This window comes from Coptis chinensis, chromosome 7, assembly GCF_015680905.1.
Source record: "Coptis chinensis isolate HL-2020 chromosome 7, ASM1568090v1, whole genome shotgun sequence".
NCBI lineage: Eukaryota > Viridiplantae > Streptophyta > Magnoliopsida > Ranunculales > Ranunculaceae > Coptis > Coptis chinensis.
This window is the reverse complement of record NC_141462.1, coordinates 77,790,763-77,816,376: the sequence shown is the minus strand read 5'-3', so window position 1 is coordinate 77,816,376 and position 25,614 is coordinate 77,790,763. Positions and strand designations below refer to the sequence as shown.

The 25,614-nt window shown below is 35.6% G+C and overlaps 1 long non-coding RNA gene across 2 annotated transcripts; it reads right to left on the bottom strand.

Moving 5' to 3' along the window:
* Positions 1-17,271: 17,271 nt before the first annotated feature.
* LOC147489056 (uncharacterized) lies at positions 17,272-21,487 on the bottom strand. 2 transcript variants are annotated; one of them, XR_015201394.1, is made up of 4 exons: positions 21,115-21,487; positions 19,849-19,921; positions 17,646-17,770; positions 17,272-17,559 (listed from the first exon to the last, which is right to left on the bottom strand). It is a non-coding gene; the product is annotated as an uncharacterized LOC147489056 (long non-coding RNA). The 2 variants fall into 2 exon arrangements; XR_015201393.1 differs by having other exon boundaries at positions 17,646-17,762.
* Between the last annotated feature and the right edge of the window lie 4,127 nt (positions 21,488-25,614).

The following is a 25,614-nucleotide window of genomic DNA, read 5'->3' as shown; positions in this document are numbered from 1 at the left end:
AATGGATATGACAAAAGCCTATGATAGAGTGGAGTGGACCTTTATTGATGACATTTTTGAAAAATTCGGGTTTAGTGAACTTTAGAGGAATCTGATTTTGCAATGCCTTGCTACTGTTTCTTTTAAGGTTCTTTTGAATGGCTCACCTCTTGAAAAGATCATCCCTGAAAGAGAGCTTAGGTAGGGAGACACCCTATCTCCCTACATGTTTATTTTTTGGTCTCAGAGGCTTTGTCAAGGATGCTTGCACAAGTTGAGCATAGAGGAGAGATTCAAGGTATAAAGATCAAGAGAAACTCTCATGCTATCACTCACCTTTTGTATGCAGATGACTTGATCATTTTATCCAGAGCTATTCCTCAAGATAGCAGCCATCTTAAGGCTATCTTACAAAAGTATTGTGAGGCCTCCGGACAGTTAATTAACTATGACAAATTTAGCATATTTTTTAGTAGATCAAAATGTCAGATTTAAAGTTAAGTTTAAACAGAAATTTTTTTGGAGAATGAAGCTTTTTGACTCTAAGGATAAAACTGAGGATTTTGACTATCTGGTTGATAAGGTATATGGTAAGATTAAGGGCCGGAAAGCTAAGGTGCTCTCACAGGCTGGAAGAGCAACCCTTATACAATCCGTGGCTCAGGCTACCCCCTTATATGTCATGTCCACATATCTCCTCCCTGTCTCCACATGTGACAAGATAGACAAAGTCTACATAGATTTCTTCTGGAATGGATCTTATAATTCTAATAGTGCCCACACCATTGGGTGGGAGCACCTATGTAAACCTAAACAAGTTGGAGGTTTAGGGTTTCAAAAAGCTAGAGATATGAACATTGTTATGCTAGCAAAATTACCTTGGAAAGCTGCTACTGACCTTGAGTCTATGTGAACAAAAGTGTTCACAAGTATTTATGACAAAAATTGGATTGGGGATGTGCTCAATCCACCTGAGAAAGCATCCTATTTCTGGAAAAGAGTCCACAAAGTGTTCAATATGATAAGTGGGGGTCTTATTTGGAATATTGGGGATGGATTAACCACTTCAATACTTCATGACCCCTAGCTTTGCAAGGATGGTAGACCTATCACTCTTCAAGAGCTGGGAGTTGATCACCTAGAACTTGAATCTCATCATGTGGTTGATTTATTTATGTCTAATGGGAATGGCTGGGATACTGCAAAGTTTAATAGGCTGTTCCAACCTCTCATCAGTGAGAGAATCCAAGAGATGGTGGTCAGACCAACTGGTGCTCAAAAAGATAAGATGAAATGGGCATGGGATGGTAAAGGGGTTTTACTATGAAGACTGCCTACAGCTACCTCAAACAGAGGAATTGGGAAGGGCAGTCCTCAAGTTTCAGCTCAAAAACCATCTCTAGAATATGGAAGTCAAGCCTCCCAACTTACATCCAACTTTTTCTCTGGAAATTATATAGGATATCCCTGCCCATGGGGGATTTACTATTAGAAAGGAACATGCATGGGGACTTTGCATGTCCTTTTTGTCTAAGCACTATGGAAACAGATACACATCTCTTCTTTGGTTGTGAGTGGACTAGAAATGCATGCTTGGTTTGCCTCAGATCTTTGGATTAGAGTGCAAATTGGTAGGGCTGACACTGTCAAAACTTGGCTGGACCAATTTCTGCTTTGGTGTTCCAGTAAAGAAGAACCTATTAGTCAGACTGGGATCTTCTGTTGTGTGATGTTTCACTGCATCTGGGGAGTGAGAAATGAAGCTAAGTTTGAGAACAAGGTGCCCAGCAGGACAAAGTTGCTAAGGAAATGCTTCAATATAACAACAAGATGATGCATGGCTTTCAGAGAAGATTTCCCCAACCCTAATGATAATTTGCCTATAGAAAATAACTTAAGAGTATGTTTGGCAACAGTGAGAATTCCCACCGTAACTGAAATTGGTGGGTTTTACCATTCTCACAGGCCGTTTGGATAAAAAATTGCTAGAATTAGAATTGCCGTAAGACTTGGACTCCCACCCTCCAAGACTTCGAAGTTTCACCTTATCTCGTGAGAAACAGGAATTAGATTTTGGGAGAATTCTCGCAAAGTTAGTTGTGGGGTTGTTACGTGCCTATAAAAGTACAACTCAACTCGTCTTCTTCATATCAACTCGTCATCGTCCTCACTATTCAATCACTCGAGGTAACCATTCTCATAAAAATAGTAACTTTTTTTTTTGCTGATTTTAACCATGTCTTCTTCACTTGCTTCTTTTAACATCTTTTTCTTCACATTTGTTTTTGTTGAAGGTGACCAACTAACCAAGTTCGAAGGATTCCAACAGTCTCTATTTCAGGTATTTTTTTTTATGTATATGTTTGTGTTTTTTGCAATGAGATATGATTGTATACTCTCTAGTTCAGACAAGCTATATTCACTATAGTCACGACACTAGTTTCCTAGTAGGAGTAACCAAACTATCACTCTATTCTTCTTCTTCTTCTTCTTTTCTTGTTTTTTTTTGTCGACAAATTACTATTCTATTGATGAATAAAAGAGCACATGAAGAATACAAGAGGGAAAGACACTTTATAAATTAATACGAACTAAAAGAAATGTCTAGATCTCCAACCTGAAATGCTCTTAATTCTATTGAGTAATTAACTTGACCCAGAATCAGTGTGTCTATTGATCAATATACTGTTCTTGTTGAGATAGACAACAAACTTATTTGGTGCTTCAGTTAAGAATTCTGGCTGAAACTCAGGAGTATTATTGCTTTCTTCTTGGAGCATGTTGTGTTCCTTTATAACATTTGTGAAATCAAAATTATATTAATCATGAGTTCAATTTGCGGAGTAATGAAATAAATTCAGTTCTCTGGCAGTTGGGTGGTAGTAGTTGTTATCAAAAGATGTAGGAGTTTGAAGGTTTAGTGGTGCTAGGTTGTTGTCTCCTGTGGGTGAAGTCTTTGGACAATTTCTTTGCCTTGTCCTTGCAAAGGTTTCATCAATGTTATTGGTTTCATTGTAAATTCTGTCACTGAAGCTTGTACACCTTGCTTGTCCTATAGTGTGTGTAGATGTTCGAGAGTGAAACCGCTTTTAGTATTTTTAAGGTGTGTGTGTCAGTGTGTGCCTGTTTGAGATGTTGTATATATACCTGATAAGGCTACCAAGTCCCTGACAGAGAGACTTTGAGCCTAGAAATTCGAGATGAGGTTCGTAAGGTTGAAAGTTGGTGGAGGAATGCTAGTGTTAGTGGCACATTGACTTGCAGTTCTTGCATCCCTTCTCCTAAACTTTACATTCCAAGTTGGTCCTCCAAGCTGCGTGTCCTTAAAATTGTCAGGATTTAATCAAACTGTTTAAACTACGAGTTTAGTAGTAGGCACGTCATTAAGAAATAAATTTAGTTCTCTGGCAGTTGGGTGGTAAGGCTTGACAGAGACTTGAGTTGTCTTGTTGGTTCGTTGTAGGCTTTAGTGAAGGTTGGATTTATTATGTAGTGTTAATTAACTTCCCACTAGAGAGCACTGAAAGCAAATTCATCTGTTTTCTATTTCTTGTTTAGTCACCAAATATCATAAAGTATATTAGATGTGTGTTGGAAAGTCAGAGAACCCAACTGGGTTTTGGGGTTTATATCTAGCTGGACAAGATGAGGTTGTCACATAGATTTATATTGTTAGATTTTAAACAGTTGATTAATGCCTTGGTTCATGCCTTGTATTATTCTTGCGGCCTATCCTTTTTGGGAGTTATCCTTTTAAGTAAAATATTTGGCCTGGTTAAGTAGACTTAGGATTTGCTAAGAGAACTAGTGTGGACTTTGTATGAGTGAGAATGGATTATGAAGAGAGAGATGCATGGTTTAGAATATGAGGTAAAATTTTAAATGTTAACATACTTGAACTTGGTATGCCCCTATATTTTTGGTCTTCCCTCGACCATGGTATAACCATGAAGATTGTTTTTATACTGCCAATATCTCTATAGTCTATAATACTTAAAACCAGCATGGAACTTTATATCTTTTTGTTAGTATGGATCCAACAAGAGACATTGCTTACCTTAAAAGTTAAAATCTGATTCTCTACCTTCTGTTTATATTGGCATAAGGTAACTAATTATCTACTGTAATGAACTTGTTTTAAAAACCTTGAGATGGGAAAACTAGAAATCACATTGTTACTTACTTACTAAATAATAAGTAAATAATATTGCAGTCAAATAATTAGTGATGATATGCTCTACTGTTTACATTTTTTTTTTCTCATAACTTGTTACTTACTTTTGTATATGTACTCTGGAAATGTAGGAAAATGACAAACGATTATCGAGCTATTACATTAATTTGTTGTATTGTTGCATAGATTTATTATCAGATTGGATTGTTTATTGTATACATAGATCGAGAACCATCTAGGAATAGGGATTTAGAGAGACATCAAATTCTTAGGAGGCTTTACATGGAAAGTGATAACAATTGTCATGACATGCTCAGAATGAATATGTTTGCATTTCATAGGTTGTGTGCACGATTAAAGGGGAAGGGTTTGCAATCTAGTAGGTGGGTTGATGTAGAGGAGCAAGTGTCTCTATTCCTTCTCATTGTTGGCCACGACACACGTATTAGGCACAGTGCATTTGGTGTCATAAGATCTTCTAGAACAGTGCATCGACATTTTCACAATGTATTGCGAGCTATCCTAAAACTTGGAAAAGAAGTTGTGAAGCCTGCACGTGCAAGTTTTTCTCCACAAATGGGTCGTAGTGTACACCCAAGACCTTGGCCCATGAGATATTTCAAGGTAAATATTAGTTATGTACATCATAAAGTTTAAGGGCACTCAAATTCTTAGAGACCATTCATATTTAAATTTCTTATAGGATTGTGTTGGTGCACTAGACGGTTCTTTCATGCCAGCAATGGTACCCTTAGATGACCAACCACGTTACTGCAACCGAAAGGGTGATATTAGACATAACATTTTGGTTGCTTGCTCTTTTGATATGAAGATAACATACGTTTTAGCTGGGTGGGAAGGATCAGTTCATGACAGTAGGATGTTGAGATCCTCTCTAACAAGAGTTAGAGACAAGTTAATTGTTCCAAACGGTATACCTCTCAACTGTATATTTTTTTGTAACTTATTATATATAATCGATTTCATGTTCACATATATTTTCCTAAATTCGATTCGTATGCAAGTATTACCTTGGTGATGCGGGTTTTCCACACGCTCCTGGTTTTTTTACGCCTTATCGTGGGACTAGATATCATCTGGCTGAACGTCTAGGACGAGAACCAGAAACAGCCAATGAGTTATACAACTATCGCCACTCATCTTTGAGCAATGTGATTAAGCATGTATTTGGGTTGTTAAAAAAACGCTTCGCTTACTTGAGGACAACCCCGTTTTATCCTGTTGATACACAGATAAAGCTAATACTTACTTGTTGTATTTTGCATAACATAATACTAGATGATGATCCAAATGATAAGGGCAATGAATAGGTAGACGAGCCTGAGGAGCAACACAATGATTTAGTAAATGACCAGGGGGAAATTGCAGCACTTGAACCAAATAATGATTGGACAAATTTTAGGAATTAGCTTACAACGACAATATGGAATGAACGCCTCCCTCGTAGAAATAATTAGTTTGTCTTTATATGATATGATTTTATGATAAATATTTTTTATGAAATTTCATCTTTGTGGTATGTTAATAGTATTTTTTATTATTATTTTGAGCAACTTTATTGGTTTCATTTTTTATCCATTTATTTGTTGGGGCCGGGTAATAATTAATAGGACTAATTTTACGTTGTAAATTAGATGAATACATTTTAGACTATTTTATTAAATAGGTATGGAATCCCAATCTGAATCTGGACCAGAGTTTCAACAATCCGATCATTTATTTTGGAATGACCAGATGGACCAGGTGATGTTGGACACGTTGCGTGAACAATTGTCGCTTAGTAACAAAGGCCAAGGGGGATGGAAAGTTGTAGCATATACAGCGGTGGTTAACAATGTGTTGCACATATGCAGAATGAAAATCACGAGTATCCATGCTAGAAACCGTTTGAAGACATGGAAGAAAATTGCGAGTGGAGTGCAGGAATTACTAGGTTTGAGTGGTTTTGGCTGGGATGACTGTAAGAAAACTGTTACTGCCGATGAGTCTGTTTGGGTTGATGCTTTGAAGGTATTAGTTTTATGTATTACGTGTCATATTTTTTTTCCCAATATCTAATAAGAAGTAAACATTTAACACTTGTTATTTCATATTTGACAGGGAAGGAAACATTTAAAAAAACTAAAGGGCAAGGGAATTGAGAATTATGCATAACTTCTTGAAGTGGTAGGGAATGATCAAGCAAATGGCTTAAGAGAGACAACTACAAACATGGTTGATGAAGACACACATGCTAATGATGATACGGAAGATAATGTGAACATGGAGGATGCCGATGATAATGCTAAGGATGAGGACACAATGCTGCCTACTCCTGATTCGTCCTCATCCAATCCAATCCTTGCTCAACCAAATGACAAACTAAAAGGTCGTTAGTCTGTGATTGCAGGGGTGCAACGTGAGATGGTTGGAATGCGTAAGGAAATTGGTCGCATTGCAGGTGCTATGGACTCGACAAATGAAATGAATGATTCTCTCTGGGCTCCTGTGAGGGAAGCTCTAAAAGCCTTTGCTGATGTGGATGAAGACATTAAAATTGAAGCTATGGAGTGGTTTGCTCAAGATGTTGAGAAGCGAAGAATATTTCTCAATATGGACGAACAGCAACGTCAACGATGGCTCGTTAGGAAGTTTAGATGCCATATCCAACTCAATTTTAGTTGGCATTTGGTAGAAACTAAGGAACTACAGTTTAGTAGAATAAAGTAGTGTGGAAAACACTTGTTTAACATTTAGGATTTATGGTTTTTAAGTTCGTTAAACTTTTTATTCCTAGCTGGCGTTAGGAGATGGTTACATTGCTTAGGCTAATAAGTAGTTCTTTAATTTATTAAGTCTTTGAAATAATTGATGTACTAATGATGGTTGTTTATTAGTATTAGTGTTTTGCTTTGTTAAATATTATTTAGTTATATGAAATATTTATATATATAAATATTGGTGTTAATACTTATTTAGACAGGTATGCCAACTTTCCTACCATGTCGTCATGTTATGTGGACAACTGAAATAGACTCTGTTTTGGTGGACACATTGAGAGAATTGGAAGATGACATAAATAGAAGGGGCTTTAGAATTATTTCTTTTCGTATTGCCAATAAAGTGAGTTGCATATGCGGTGTTGACGTCTCAGGTCCCAGTATTACAGGTCGGGTTCGTCAATGGAAAAAGATAAAAGAGGATGTACAAAAATTGATATAAATTGCAGGGTTTACATGGGATGATGAAGCAAATCAGGTACAAGCCGAGGAAGCTATTTGGAGGTCTATATCAACAATGTCGGTACTACCAAATTATATATATAAATATTCTATCTACATGCCATTTTAGTTAATACACATATGATTAACACATTTTGTAAATTTAACAAGAGAGAAGGCACTTGATACGATATCTTGGAAGATCACTTCCCATCTGTACCAACACTTTGCTGAATTTTTTAACGATCAAAATAATGAATGAGAATGAACCCCCTATTGAAAACCAATTATATGAGGAGATTGGAGATCAAGTGCAACCTGATGATTGAAGACATACATTTCTATTTTTAAATATTTTTAGTTGATTTTTGAATTTCAGTCAGTTATTTTTTATTTATTTATTTTTTTCAATAAGTTTTTATGTATTTCTGTCTAAAGTACATAAAAATTCTATGACAGGACATTTGTTTCTTATTTTTATGCTACAACTATTTTTAAATAAATTGATGTTCTATAATTTTGACAATGCCCATTTTATATGTTAGCTTAGATAAATTAAGATTGACGATGTATAATATATTGTAATGTATGAAATTTGATCTTCACAATTATATATTGTGTTTGGAATGACTATTATTTTGGTTTTGTGAAATATTTGAGCAAAAAAAAGTAACAAAAATGGTCTGGGAAATTGATGTGAGAATTCTTAGTAGCCAAACAACATCTGGGAAATTGACAGTGAGAATTACCGAGAATTCTCACAGTTTGCCAAACAACCATAATTCTCGCATAATCATGAGAATTGGATTCCATTAGAATTCTAACTCTCACGAGAATTCCATTTCTCGTTTCCAAATGCACCCTAAATGATATATTTCCAATCATTCCCAATGATAGTATTTTGATTAGATATGATGCTGCATTCCATAGGGACACTGGATGGGCAAGTGTTGGATGCATGGCTTGGAATGATGTAGGAGAGCTAGTGGGGGTAGCTGTCAGGAGGTTCAAGGCTATTGAACCAGAGGAAGCTGAAATGGTGGCGACTGAAGTGGCTGTCTTACTAGCTTGCTATCTCGAGAGATACACTTTTGTGATACAAGGAGATTGTGCAGAGATTATTAAGACCTTCAATGGTGGGTGAATGCAAGTTGGAAGTTGTCTGCCCTACATTTTGCTGTAAAAAAACTGTTAAGTAATCTTGAGTCGGCTTCTTTTAGTTGGTTAAGTAGGATTGAAAGTTGATTTAATTGGGCACTCATCAAATTGGATTGGGCAACCCCCAAAAAAAAGAAATTTTACAAGTTTGCCATCAAAGCCCAGGCTCAACAACCAATTCAACCGGTCTCGCCATAACGAAACCCTCGGGTCATTTGAGTGTACACTCAAACGGTCTCGCCATGTCATTTGAGTATACGCTCAAATGATACCACCATGTCGTTCTAGTGTACATGCACGCAGTCTGAACTTGTTGTTTGAGAATTGGCTCTCTGGAATCTCTATGGAACGGTCTAGGGGTGGGAATTTGGCCCTAACGACCCTAACCCGGCCCTGACCGATCCGACCCTAAGCCCTATAAAGCCGTCCAATCTAGGGGCTAAGATTCTAAAACATAGGCCCGACCCTAACTAAGCCCCTAACCAAGCCCTAACCGCCCCTGCTTTCATACTTTCACTATAAATACACATACTATAATTGTCCAACTCTTTGTTAAATATTTTCAATTAAAATAACATTGTCCTTTGTAATTTATCACTTACACCCAAGTTTCCAATAACTTGTTTTATATAACAAAAACTTTAACTTAGCGACCATGAAGAACAATGAGCACTAGCCTAATAAAAAATAAGACTTTATTCCTTTGATCATCAAGTCAAAGTCCATAACTTATTATTCTCAATTTCTTTTCTCACTTATTTCTTATAAATTATATTTTTATTCACATCCAAGCCAAGTCTAAAACTAAAGGTTTCCTTCCACACCATTAAAGCAAAATACAGAGCAGACATTTGTAACATATATAGAAACCAAAAAACACCCTTTGTCAGAAAAATGACATTTATAATCTCAAACCTTTCTCCATCACTTGTTCAAAAGCCAATATTTTCATTTCCATATACAAAGCTTGAATCACTTTTAAATTAGAAGAAAGGTAATATGGTAATATTATATTTGTTTGAATCTATTATAGAAATAATTTATGATATTACAAATAGTTTAACAACTTCCATGACCCTTAACCAAAACTATTATGTTTCTTCTTTATATCTATTACTTCTTCCTTTAAAATGATAATATAATTATTTGTCTATGTATTTCAATGTTAAATGTAATTTTAGTGAGGTTTGAGTACAAGGAAGAACAAATTCGAACTCTCGATGTACTTGATTTGTTAGATTGTGGATTTTTTAAATTTTTGGACTTATCTGAGAATTACTAGATTGGTTGGACTTTGAGTTTGTAGATTATTGTACATTTTTGTAATATAAATGAGTTTTAAAACCGATGTAGTAAAAAAAAAGAAAATATATAGGCCGGCCCTAAAGCCCCGGCCTTAAAGCTCGACCACCTAAAGCCCTTAAAGAGGCTAGGGTCGAGGTCGAGCTTGAGATTTAGACTTGTGACCGAGTGCCCTATGCTGATTTTAGGGTCACTCAAAATGTTTAGGGTCGGGCTAGGTACCAATCCAAACCCACATATCGCTTGAGTGTACATTTAAACGGCTTGCCCATATCGTTTGAGTGTACACTCAAACGGCTTACCAACATCGTTTGAGACAGAGCTCTTTGTTTTTTCCATGGAACGGTCTGACCATGTCGTTTGGTATCACATGCAAGCGGTATGGCTAGGTCGTTTGGGGCTTCTATGGGGCAACATGGGGAAGTCGTTTGGACTAAAATAATTGAGAAGTTATAAACCAAGGAAATTCCTGATTAATCAATGATTAGCCCGATTAACCAATAAAAATTGATTACATAAACACCAATTACACTTTTTTTATACATATAAACACCGAACACTTTTCTTATAATACAAATAATTAATCGATCATAATTGTACAATAATTTATTTAAACAATGATATGCAAAATTGAATTAGTAATAATCAATTGTCAACACATTGGGTTAGCAAAATTGAAATCCGATTTAAAAAATTGAATTAGGAACAACACAATTAGTTGCACAAACACAATTACATGTAATGACATGTACTCTTTATCTATTATGACATAGTATATATATAACTAAGTTAAAACATGTAATCAAACATGCCAAAATCTAAAATTATAATTTGTTTTATATTTAAGTTTGTTATTTTTCATTTTTTTTTTTCAATTGTGAATCATAAACTAGTTTGGAGTTTGGGGATTAGGGTTTACAAATTTCGTATCAACATATTTCACTCAATTATTCAAAATAATAATTTGTTTTATATCTAAACTTGTTATTTTTTATTTTATTTTTCAAATTGTGAATAATAAACTAGTTTGGGGTTTAGGGTTTAGGGTTTACAAACATATTTCACTTAATTATTCGAAATATATCAAAATTTCAAATATCTCTACATATAATAATCAAGTTTCTCATTTACTCCTTACTCTTTTTTTCATACTCAATCAAATACTCAAGTTTCTCATTTACTCCTTACTATTTTCATACTCAATCAAAATCCTAAATGGAACACGAAGATGAAGAAGAAGCATTTGAGGTAATATTTAAGGTGCAACAACAAATTAGAGAAGGAGAAAATAGAAGAAATGTTGAAGGTGAAAAACAACCAATAGAAAATTAAAAAGTGGCTAAAAATGTTGAATGTGAAGGTGAAGAAGTTGAAGAAATAGAAGATGCGACTAGTCGAGCAAATGAGATGCCGAGAAATTGTTGACGACAAAGACAAGCCAAACCTAAATAATGAGGTAACCCTTAATTAGAATGAATACAAAACACTTGATTGATTGAATGAATGAATGCAAAATACTTGATTGATTGAATGAATGAATGAATCAACAACATTTAGAACCCGAGCCCAAATGACACCTCTAGGGTCATTTGGGGACTCTAGCAACCAACATGGCTAGGTCGTTTGGCATATCGCTATGTGCGTCCTCGTAGATGGCATATCGAAACGGACACCTCTGGGTCCCTAACACACACAAGCATCTTTGTAGATGGCATATCGCTACATGTATTCTTTCAAAATGTTACGATATTTTTCCAAGCACATAACTTATAGAGAGGCCCAATTTTTGTGGAACACTATAGTCAAATCAAAGACAGAGGTTATTTTCCAGCGTAGATGGGATGTTATGAAAAAATATTACAAGATTGAGTACTCCAATTTTGTTAGTTATTTGCGAGAGACTTGGTTTGGTTAGTTTTCTTACAGAGATCGATTCGTATGTTGTTGGACTGACCAAGACATTCACTTTGGGAGTACAACGACCAATAGAGTTGAAGGTCTCATGCTTATGTGAAGCGTGTACTAGGAAATATAAACTATCATGATTTTTTGAGTATGTTTAGCTTAATCCACCCAATTCTAGAGATCCAGATGTCTGAGATTAGAGCTACCTTCGAGAGGAGTATGATTGTAACTTAGCACCACCACCAGATTCCTTTGTTTTATGAACTCAGAGGCCTTGTCTCACGCAAATGTTTGGACTTGCTATTTGAAGAAATAGATACCCACGTAAAACATGTTAAAAATGGAGAGATCAGGTGTTGGTGATATTTGCGCATGAGCCATGGATTGCCATGTGATCATGAATTAATTGAGTTTGAAGAGCAAGAGTGGTCCATCCCTTTGACTGCTACCGACCCATTTTGGAAAACATTGTCTGCTTCTCCCAATGTGTCAGTGGGTGTTGGTCCCGATGTTAGACCTTCAATCGACTTGTTATGAAAAGGTTTGCAATAGTTTATGAAGAAGAGTAGAGGGTTATGATTAGGAAGCCTATGGAAATTGCCATACTAGAAAGTACATGGGTAGTACCGCCTCATGAGGAAACAAAAACCAAAGGTCGGCTGAAAGGTAGCTGCAAGAGAAAGCTTTCAACTGGAGATGAGAACTCTTCAAAGCGAGATCCATCTCATTTTGAACATTCTCAATGTGACCATGAGGAGTGGGTCTTGTCACAACAAAACACTCCGCCCACCCAAAACACCCACACCACACCAAGAAATAAGCCTTCTCCAAAAACACCAACCCAAAACAAGAAAGAAGCCTACTCCAAAAATACCAACCCAAAACACCCACACCACACCAAGAAAGAAGCCTTCTCCAAAAATAACCACCTAAAACACCCACACCACACCAAGAAAGAAGTCTTCTCCAAAAATATCAAAAACAACCACACCAAGAAATAAGGTTTCTCCAAAAACAACCACACCATGAAATAGGAAAGATGGGTAGACTTTGGAAAGACGAGGGGTCCTAAGGATTAGGGGTTGGATATTCCTAAAGAAATGCACAAATACATTGTTAGAGTCAATGACCCTTTCGGCAATGGCAACTGCGGTTATAGAGCTTTGTGCATTGCATTAGGAAGAAGTTAAGAAGATTGGTCGCAGATGAGAAAGGACTTGTACCAAGAGCTTATTGACCACCTCCTCCTTTATTGTACTTTGTACACTCAAAATAAGATTGTTTATGTGAAGAAAACAATCCCACATGAAGAAGGTTACACACCTTTAAATAAGTGAATGAGCATGTCCTTTGTAAGATACCTATTTACTTTAAGATTTAATGTTGTCCTCCAGCATTTAGGAAGTCGTCAGTGCTTCATTATCATGTCACTGAGAACCTAAGAAAATCCTAAGAGAGTGAAAAAAATGTTGGGCAGCGCACATGTTGGTGGAAGTCATTTTGTCAATGTTGAACTTGTTGAAGATTGTATGGTTTCTCTAGTAATGCGCCAATGGTTTAGAGCTCAATATGATATTGCTGAAAGTTGGAATTTGGTATTCACAACAAGACAATTACAATTTATGGCATTGAACATTCCTAATCTAATATGCGAAGACGAGCCCGTTGAAGACCCAACAGTACATGTTATCGACTAAGTTGTTCGTATGTTGTCGATATGATATTTTGATGTAATTTGTAAATTCATTTTGACATATTATTTTGATGTAATTTGATTTGATTTTTATGTTATTTAGAAATATTGTTTGGGCTTTTATTTGATTTGATTTGGAAATTGAGTGATCGACTAAGTTGACTCGGACAGCAATCGAGTGATCGATCGACTAAGTTGATTTGGACGGCAATCGAGTGATCGGCTAAGTTGTACAATGTTGTCAATATGATATTTTGATGTAATTTGGAATAAGTGTAATTTGTTTTGATTTGATTTGATTTGATTTTACCCCAAACGACATGGTGAAGTCGTTTGACCTTTGAACCAAACGATCTAAACTGGTCGTTTGACCTTTGAACCAAACGGTCTGAGCTGGTCGTTTGAGATAGAGTTCTCTATTTTTTCATGAAACGATCTAAGCTGGTCATTTGACCTTTGAACCAAACGATCTGAACAGGTCGTTTGACCTTTAAACCAAATGGTCTGAGCTGGTCGTTTGAGACAGAGTTCTTTATTTTTTCATGAAACGATCTGAGCTGGTCATTTTGGAATTCAAAGGAACGATGTGGATGGGTTGTTGAAGCATTCAAGGGGACGACATGGTTAGGTCGTTTAGACAAAAAAAAATTTTAGAATTTAATTTTGTTTTTACAACACTTTCATATCCAAAAAATAAACAAATTCCACTTTCAAAACATTAAATTCATATACCAAATATCAAATTCATATACACTTTCAAATTCATTTCAAAACATCAAATTCCACTTCAAACCATCAAATTGGATTCCAACACATCAAATTCATTTCCACATCAAATTCCACTTCAAAATACATCAAATTCAAAAATACATTAATTACAACAAAATCGGAAGACACATTCAAAAATCAATTATGATAATTGTACCTCCCACCACTGTACTTGCACCTAGTCAAGTTGAAAGCCTTTTCGAACAAGGACCTTTCTACGGGAATATTATTCCCACCCAATTGCAATTGACTCGAGACCTCTCTCTAGCAATTGACTCGTTTCATCGATGACGTTGTTATGTAAAAATAAGAATGCAAAACAATTATTAATTACTGTTTTAAAAGACCGTAACCAAAACACAATTAGAAAATCACAATATATACTCACAATTAGTGCATAAGTGGGAAGTGTTTGTAGGGAGAAATGGATAGGAAGCCGCTCGGGATTTACCAATCGAATGTGAGAATGCCTTACATACCACTCCATATAGTTTGGATGACACTCCCATGGATAAGTATAGATGGGTCATCGACTGTTGGGTTGGATCACGTGATTCTACCATGACTCCCAATATACAGGCCCAACAGTTATCAATGTCCATTTCACTTCATCCCATGTCCAGCTACAGTCCTGGTCGTGTAATTTGGTGTTGGAGGAGTTGCGGGTATAAACTGCACATGACCCAACTGACGTATGGCCCTTACAACGGCGTAAATCTCCACATCGTCAAAAAAGCAAATCACTCCCTAAAAAAAAGGCAATGTCATCGACTGGGTGTATAACTCTGACATTATCGTATGGACGCCAATCAACCTTAAACAAAATAAAATGTGTCATTAATCACATACTCAAATAATCAATTACTAAAAAAAAATTGAAACAAACTAAAATACTTACATTGAACACTGTCATATCATCAATTATCGCTCGATAATACTGCAATGCATGACATGGGTTCTCATAGTGCACATCGCTAATTGTGTGTCTAAGAACACACGACCCAGCCAACTTATACTCCAAGTTTGGGATTGGCTTGAATAGCGGAAAGTACTCATAGATCCACGCCTAGATATATACACACACAGTTAACATACTAATAGAATAATATAATTAACATTAAAAAGAGTCTGCAAAATATTTAAGTTTTACCTATAGAAGAGTCAGGAAGCCCGAAACACCTTTCACCTTCGCACATGTGGCAGTCCCAAGTCCTCTATACAGAAAGGCCAAAATTGATGCACCCTACGCATACTCGCCGATCTCATTGAATTTCAACAACAATCTCAAATAATAAACAAGCACTCCAATCCCAACCTTGTCGGTGAAAATGGTACATCCAATGAAAAATAGTAGATAAGCTTTTACAGTCGTTGTACCTCCACCAAAGCCGACACCTTCCCTTTACATTCCCATCTTTATCTCTATCGCGGACCTTCCTATCAAACTGGCTCCATAGGAATTATAGCCTTACCTTTGAAATGAACCGGCTCGCGTCCATCTCCGCTTTAATCACAACCAGCGAGACACCAAAAGCACGATGTAGGAGACTCTCCGATTGTTCACAGGTCAACTCCGTGTTCCCTCGCACTGCCCCTAATCGCAATGCCTAGGATTTGGGAGATATCATCCAAAGTCACAGTCATCTCCCCAAATGACATATGGAAGGTGTTGGTCTCTGGATGCCACCTCTCCACAAACACAGAGACCAACTCCGGATCTTGATGTTTGTAACACCCAAATACCAGATCATAAAACCCAGTCCTCTTAAGCTCATTTTCAAATTTGGGAGATCTTTTGAACTCATTCTTGAGATCCCATTGGCTTAACTTGGATAGATACAGAACACATTTCAACACTCTGCGCTCCGCCTGAAACAACAAGACTAAATGAGAAGAAGCAAAAGGTTTTGTAAAGACAAAGGAAATTCAAGTTACTAAGTCTACGATAATACCTTATTTTTCCAAACATCACGAGTCACATGCACCGAATAGTCATACAGAAGCTCTGACTTAGTAGGGCTACCACCATATATACCTCATGTATACTCCAAGTCATCCTTGGATTTTCTCACATAGTCTACCACTGGAGGTGCTTCGACTTCGACTAGTGTTTCCACTTCCATCAATTCTTCCAAATCATCATCCTCCTCATCATTGTCATCCTCTTCATCACCCTCCTCATCACCAGAATCTTCCCTATCATCTCCATCCTCACCTGAGTCATCCCTAACATCATCCCTATCATTTTCAACTACACTCTTCCCACGATCCATTGCTATATTTACATCTACATCTAAATCTTTATCTACATTAATATCACCGTCACTCTCAGTTTCACTATCACTTTCAGTATCTACATTACTCGGAACAACCTCATTGTGGTCCCCTCTAAGCACTGAGGCCGAGGTGCCCGCTCCCTTTTTTTTCTTTTTTTCTCCTTCTACATCACCTACATTAGTAGGATCATCATCTGCTTTTCTATCACCTCTACGGATTGAAGCCGTTGTTTTTGACACCCTATCTATCTTCTTCTTAGGCTCAGGCACGTCGCCGCGACCCGAAGAGGAACCGCTGCCACCAAACAACTTCTTTACACCCTTGAATGTAGATTTAGCTACATTCTTTAATCGAGGACCCATTGCTACAAAGAAAAATAAAACAAATCACTACAACATAAATGATATTTCCCATCACTTAAAAAGTGATGTCAAAAGTATAAGACATCACTTTTGAGAGTGATGTGAATGGTGGCGACGTGAAAAGTCAGGGTTTTCTGCATCACTTTTTAAAAGATGTCCACAAGTGATGTTACTTCACATCACTTTTTAATTGATGTCCACAAATGATGTTATAATTTTGCATCACTTTTTAATCGATGTCCACAAGTGATATTATAACGTTTAACATCACTTTTTAAGTGAAGTCACTAAGGCCGATTAACATCACTTAGGAAGTGACGTTTCATTCAGATTCCAAATTACTTGTAAAGTGATGTGAAATAACTCTATAAATCACTTTAAAAGTGATGTCCCATTTATCAAAATAATAATAATAAAATAAAATTGCCAATATCATCCCAATTTAATACCATTTTCTTGGTCATTTATCATCAAAAAAAGATGAGATGTATCTTAAAATCACATTCATCACACAAATATCATCTCAAATTACAAATATTACACTATATATAAAAAATTATAACGAACCAACATATACCAACAAAATCTAATCTGCAGTACCGAAATGAGCTAAAGAGAACCACAATCACCCAACCAAGAACCTATCACAGCCTGGCTTGATGCAATCAATTTAATCCAAGAACCTATCACAGCCTAACAAATCACCCTGTTTTCTTTTTTCTGCAATATGAAACATTGTACTAGAAAATCAATGCAAATTTTATAAAAGAAAAATAAACAGACGGAACATCCACATAATATAGTACCTGAATGACAAAGGAAGTTCTACAAAAGACAGTTACTTGTGTTCAAGATCAGGTCCAGCCCTGTGCCAAAAGCTGGTTGGAGGTTGAGTTAAAATAAAAACGTTGTCGTCTATTTTCCTGCATCACTAGCGAAGTAATATAAAACTTGTGTTTGCCCAGAAAAAAATATTTAAATAGCTGTTAATGATTTGGACAGTAACACTAATAGCATGTAAGCTTCACCAGTGCTTTAGGTGCACCAAACTCTTTTCCAATTAACAACTTTACCCAACAAACGATTATTACAAAAAAAGTCTCTTCAAATAATCCATCCCAACATCACAATTATTTAAAAAAAAGCCATTTCAAATAATCCATCCCAACATCACAATTATCACCTAGAATTGTAAGCATATCATCGTTAACATATGGATCATCACCATTTGTAATGTTTAGCAGAAAAGCGGAATAAGAAGGATAACCAACATTTAGACATATATAACTTTAGAACAGATAAATGTCTCCTAACCATTCTTAGAAAAGTTCTGCCACCTCCATATGATTTTATGCCCACATGCAAACACCTTCCATTATCCTAGTGCCTGTTTGAGACTTGTATCCCCCAACCAAACTGATAAAATGAAAATACACGTTTCTACCCTAACAATAATGAATTATGCTAGGAATAAGAAAGCTAGTTATTCTACGTTTACTTAAAATTTCTACTCTTAATTATCTTATAATAACAGGAGTCAGAATTCGTTCCACTCCTAGTTTCGTAGACGTAATAATTTCTCTAAATTAACAATTCTATAATATCCGTGAGAGTAATGGTTTAATAAAACTAATATATGGGAATTAACTAATTAATATATTCTAAATTATACTATGACAATTGAAATGAGAAGATGTGAATAAGAAGAAATGTATTAGGAGGATTTGATTCCACCTTGATTAAAACTTAATAGGCTAGCATAGATTTGTTGTAATCCTAGTCTTTATGTTTTCATATAAAGGTTGGGTCTTTTTAATCCCTAATTATTCATGACAATTTCTACCAAATAATAATTAGTATGTGAGGCAATTTAAACCCATTCTCATGGTGAATTAACTACCTTCTAGAGTGGAATATTTTACTACAACTTATTCTACACTAACACATCAAGTCTTCATTCAAGCTTCAATCAAACCCCTTTAATGGAGGTTTAACTGTGATTCATTAGACTATCATAATTAAAAGAATAAGAATAAGACATAATGAAGAACTAATTTATTAAAGATAACTTGAATTGAATTAATGGTGATTATGCTAATAAAATAATAACTAAGGTTTAACTAAAGAAGAAAACTAATTTATTATCTAATTCATTAACTAAAAGGTTAGCCCTTTTGAGTTTTGCCTTAGTCCTCTTTATATAGAAGAGGGCTAGGTTTATAATTTAGTGTATCGGCTTTGGATATATGGTTTAGGTTATTAAATCAAGCCCAAAACCTAATAACTTAAGTCCAAAAAGGGTTTCTCTGCTAGAAATTACTATAACAGCTTTTTCGGCCACTTTTACTCCTATGATTGGATCAAGGCTTAGACTATTAGAAAGCTCTTTTTGAGACGATTGTTTTGATATATAATAGGCCCACTTCTGAGGTATGCATCCAAAGATACAGCTGTGGAAATTCAAAGATACGGCTTGCGAAAGTTCTGTTGACTTTTATGCTCTATTTCTGCCCACGTTGATTTTGATTTTTCAGGTTTGACTGGGCTTTAAAAAGGTTTTTTCTCCTTGAAACTTGGGCTTTAATCATAGAACTTCTTAGCTACCAACCTTTGCTCCTTTCTCTTGCAAAAGTGACATATTTCTTCACATATTTGACTATAATACCTGAAATATACAAAAGCACGTAAACAGTACTAATTCTTATTTATTATAAACATAATTGGTTTAAATATAATTTTATTAGGAGGTTAAAACTACAATTTTAGGCTCTTATCACAAACTCATAGAGTTAACAATATGTACACTAATTAAGGGATATTAGTATTGACCAGAAATAACTCATAGGTATAAGTATAAAAGACCTAATTTGTTGAAAGGTAGAACTCTAAAAAAAATTAGACTGCTATGGTTTAAAAGTATCCCAACACTCTAAGAATCCTAACTGGACTACAAAATGCTTAGGAGAAAATTATAAAAGAGTTAATATGCAAAATAGAAAAGAAGACTACCTGCAGCCAAAAGTAACAATTAGAAAAAGCCATGCAGGATCATGAATCTTCAGAGTGAATGTATAGCTTTTTCCTATGAAAGAAGGTGGGGCGTTATTAAAAAAGAAAAAGAATAGAAGAGCATAAATATCATTTCATAATTAGAAAGAAACCAATTAATAAAATGACAGGACACCAAGACAACAAACTAACTACTACATATCTTGAAGCAAGTACAGTAAAATAAATTGGTGAAAGAAGCATAGAGATCCAAAAGAAAATGGACGCTCCGTGTTATTAGCGAGTTCAACATTAAGAAAGACCGCGTTCATTGAAGCATATAAATGAAAACCCCCAAAAATGTGGAATTCTTGAAAATGAAAAGGCCACGTGAGGAGGCCCTTTCAACATTTTACAAATTGAATGACCAACACATCCCTACACACATGGAAAAAAACTTCAAATCAAAATAAAAATGGAAACAACCTTTGCACAAAGTCTTTGAGTAAAAGCTTAAGGACTTGGTGAAGTACAGAGAAAAGTTGGCATAACATATTATTGACATGCGTCACATAATTAAGCGAGCCTTTACAACTTGGTGATGAAAAGACGATCGCAACCTTTCTAAGAATTTTGAGGAAAAAAAGCACAGTATTGAAATTGAGAATTGAAGCAGGAAATTAATAGGCAAAGTAGTGAAATAAAAATAAAACCAACGTATTAGCTAGTGAGAAATTAAATAGATTAATCAATGAATTCCATTATTAACAGATTTGATCAGTGAATTCCAATTTTTGACATATTAATATATCTTAAGCAGTTCATTTCTTAAGAATGTGTTCACCAAAGAATACGGTGTGTAATTCAACATAAATTACAATAGATAAAATCCACCACTGAAACGAAAAAAAGATTTAACTTACATGACGCTAGAGTAAAAGGACTAATGTGGTAGAAACGGTTGTTCCTTTCTTGTCAGTAAAAACAACATTGTTCACAAAACTTTGTTAGAAAGAGAAAGAGATTTGATGATGAAATTCAATGTCTAAATACGTACATGAAATTCAAATAGGAAAGAAAAAAAAAATGAAAAGTATGGAACTGAAAAAGTTAAGGAACAGTAGTACGTTATAATAATTAAATGACGGAAGTGCCTTAAATTATCTTTAGCCAAATTCCAAAGACCGGTTTAGACTAATTAATAAACTGGATGAACAGATAATCATAAACAGGCAAAAAAAAAAAAAAAAAAATCAAAAGAACAGAGAAAGCGGATGTAATACTCACACATTATCCAATCTCAAACATAAGGATGCAACTATTAGAAGCGCTTAAGACATCCAGTATGACTTTTGGCATTTTCCATTCTTGAGTGCTTAGTAAATAATGGAGATCCAAATGATGATAAGAACAAATGGAAAGAGAGTGACCGCGAACAGATCAGGACGAGAGAACCAAAGTCTTCAATTTGCAACTAAACATGGAAGGTCAAGAGAAAAAACCCCATTAAAATTCAATGTGTTGCATTCGTTGAATGAAGGAAAAGCCTGACGTGAGAGGGATAGATAGAAGAGAGAGAAAAAGAGAGGCGCGCTGTTTGGAAGGAAATAGTGTGGAAGAAAGCCCGCACCGTTTCAAGTCGAAGGGTAGCATCATTTTTGGGTAGATAATTTGGAAAATATTTTCAGGTGAATAATAAGGAAATGTTTTTTATCCTAACTTGTTGAACCAAAAAAAGAGAATAATTTTGTGGACATACAACTATTTGCTATCCACAAGACCTCATGTGTTGATTGGTGGAGAGGCTGCCCAGAAAAATTGTTTAGCAGCCCGAAAAACCTGTTTATTTGGCCCACAAAGTGTTTGGACCAATGAGAAACTGTTGTTTGTGGACAAGTTTGTCCACAAATTCTCTCCCAAAAAAAACGGAGTTCGCTTTCTGATTATTTATAAATTTATGGGTTGGACCTTGCTTATGGGGTTTAAGCCTTTTGGGTATTGGTTGCAGTTTTTTATTTTCTATTTTTCGTTTAAGGGTGGCTAGTCTAGCAAACTAAGTGTGCACCCTGTTTCATTTCTATTTAACCTAATTTTTTAGATGGTCTTTTTCTAACTAATTAACTTAATTAAGAGGTATATTAATAATAATACTTCTCGAAGTCACATTATAAGTGATTTTAAAAACTTGGCAAATTCACTTTTAAAGTGATGTTGAATATATAGATATTACGTATACATCACTTTATAAGTGACACGGTGAGTGGCAACACCTTTAAAAGTGATGTTGAATACATAGATATTACATCACTTTATAAGTGACACAGCGAGTGATGTAAAAAAGTGTTACTACATAACTATCTTGACATCACTAATTAAAATGATGTTGTACAACTCTACTACATCAGCTTCTGAAATAAGTGATGTTAAAAAAAATGTGATAATTATTACATCACATGCTAAGAAAAGGAGTAAAATTAGCGATGTCATATGTCATATTTGTTGTAGTGAGTATTAGTAACTATAATAAGTTTAATCAAGGGTCTTTTTTACTTAACCCCCCAAAAGTTGACCCAATTTTTGCGATAATCCCCCATTTTGAGAATCATTACAGATTGCCCCCCACTCCATCTGTTTTGTGACTACCATCAGTTGATATTTTCCATATTGGCCATTTTACCCCTATTAGATAGTGGGAATATTTTGGGTCCCCCACATTAAAACATAAAACATAAACACGACTTGTGTAAAACCCACTAAATTGTGCCCTAATTTTATCCGATCATTCTCTCTCTCACTGACACTCTCTAACACTATTGATCTTCTTCTCGTTCGATTGTGGTCACTTCTCCGTCTTTCTCTTCCGTTCTCACTTCACTAATTTAATTGGTAAGCTCACTCTCACTATTCACTTTTTCATATGAAATTTTTAAAAAATTGCACATTTATGTCCGTCGGGTTGTTTTGCACATTTATTCACTTCTTGTTTGGGTTGTTTTGTAGTTTGGAAGTTTATATTCATGTTTCCTTTGTAATGATGATTGTATGATCAGAAAAATATTTGATTTGTAATACTGTGTTTCCCGTTTCAGAAAAATGTCTGTTAGAGGGTATAGGGTTTTAAGAATATATTTTAATGGAGAATGGAGAGAAGCAACTAGGGATGGTGTTAGGCGTAATTTGTATGTGGGTGGGAACACAGTTGATACAGACATGATTGATGGTGATGTAGCAAATATGGTCGAATTGGTTGCTTGGATCACATGTAAAATTGATTGTCCCCCAAACCCTATACTTGAGATTAGTTGGGCTGATGGAGAAAACAGAAGACAAATTGTGTTTGATGCTGATTTGTTTTATATGTGGGGTCATGCAAGTAGAGATAGGAGAGGGTATAGCCATTTGTATGTCAAAGTTAATGAAGTGGAAGAACTGAGTAGTACTGATGATGAGGAAAATTCTAGTGAGTACCCACCCACAGACTATGAAGCAGAAGAAAATGATGATGATGTCATATATGTTGAAGGCATACCATGCAAGAAAGGACAAGATTTTGATCTTGATGAATGGCCAACAGTTGAAGAAGTTGATAGGATGATGGACTTGACAAGTGGCTCTTTTAAGGGTAAAAAATTGTTGGAATATAATACTGTTGGTGATGGGCTTGGGTCTAGGTCCAATACTTCCAAAGATCTTGGGTCCAATACTGTTGGTGTTGGTGATGGGCTTGGTGTAGGAGATGTAGAAAAGTCTCAAAGCTCTACCCAAAGGAAGAGGAATAGTAGGAGAAGTTCTCACTCCCAAAGATCTTGTTCTCAAGTTGCAGGTACGTTTTGTTCTTTATTATCTTTTTTCTTGAGGAGGGAAGCCAAGTACCTCCAAGTGTGGATGGGAGCCAAGTCCCTCCAAGTGTACCTGGAAGCCAAGGAACTGCAAGTGTGGAAAGGAACCAAGTTCATGCAGAGGTGGATGGGAGCCAAGGACCTGTAAGAGGGAGAGGATGAAGGGGCAGAGGTAGGGGCAGGGGCAGGGGTAGGGGCAGAACCAACGTTGAATATGAACCTATGTCTTCAATAGAAGAGCTATTATTTGGAAATTCACAGGGTCCCCCACAGCCCAGCCAGTCTAAACCAATTCAAACTCAAGAAAGTGTGAATATACCTCCAATGCCACCAATGGCACTGATAAGTACCCAAAATTGTGTTTTAAACCCCGCAGAGACATTACATTTGGGTCAATTATGTGTTTAATAAATATAAATTAATTGTATTTTCATGTTTTCCACCAACAAATCCGATAAAATACACACCTGAGACCTCGTTTTAGCATGAAATACTGACCGAATAAAGCTTGGACTTGAAATCTTCATTATCAGCTCATTTAAAGCTCCAATCTGCCGCCAAAGCTCATGGACTCGAAAACCATGAAACAAGTTGAAGAATCCAAACTTGAGTTCTTGAGCTAGCCAAAGGAGTCATGTTCGGGTCAAGACTTGGTCAAACCGACTTGTAAATAACCAGAAAATCGAGAAGAAAGTTCAAATGGTGACATCTTTCGCCTCCTAACTCCGATTGAAGCATATGACCTGTCAAAATGATCAGCGCAGAAAACTCTACACAACGGTATATTGCTTTTACAAAATGGACATATGATTTGAAATCAGAGATAAAGCCAAGCACGTCACTATTCATCGAAGACGACGTAGATATTTTAGATTTTTTATTATTTAACTTTTTATAAAGTCAAAAGATGAATAGTTCCGAATAGTGTCAAATAATGTTGAATAGTATCAAATAGTGATTACTATTCCTTAAAGTCAAAAAGTTGAATAGTGATCAAATCTCAGTCGTTGGATCAGATTTCTGAGATTCGATCATGACGGGCCCATTCAACTATAAATAGAAGGGTCTAGTTTTAGTTTTTCTCATGGAATGGTTAGCATTCCATCAGTAGGAGTAGAGTAGTTTACTGCTTTCCTAGTGTAATGAAGAATTTAATTTCTAGTTTTTAATTAAAATATTTTTAATTCAGTTTTATTTTCTGTTAATTAGAATAAAACTTTAGTTATGTGATCTCGAGGCGTAAACTCTCACCTGAAAGTGAGAATTATATCCGTTTGGGGAGTTAATAAAACTCATGTGAGGGAAAATCTTAGTTGTTGGTTTGGTAAGTTGTTTAGGAAGAACAACTAGACCTACATCCTATCCCAAAATGATAGTTGGTGTAGTGTCTAGTTAGGGATCAAAGTGATGAGCTTAGAGATAAGTCATTGCTTTGGTTCCACTTTGCTAGCATGTATGAGCTTAGAGATGAGCCCTACATGTTAGGGATCAAGTTTTCTTCTATTAGACTTGTCTATGAGTTCTAGGAAGAATAAAATGAATTTATCAAACAATAGGCCCAATTAAAATCATTGAGATGAAATATTTTGCAATTTTATTGAAATGTGAACGAAATGACAAACCCGACCCATTTGTTTTACCCGGATCAATGGCGCCAAGACTTTCCGTAAAATTTTGCAAAATAAATTAATTTGGTCACAACACTTCCATAATCATTTCTAATCCCTCCACAATTTTATATTTTTAATTCAAAAAAAAAAAAAAAAAATCATCTTCTCTTTCTCTTTTTTTCTTCAACTCATTTTTCTTTCACCCCATTTTTTTTTTCCCACTCCTTCCCTCATCTTTCACTTCTAATCATATAACTTCTTCACGATTTCCTCTTATTGTAGGTGGTGCCGCTGCCGCTTACACTTGCTTGCCGAGGAGATGTTCTTCTTGATAACGG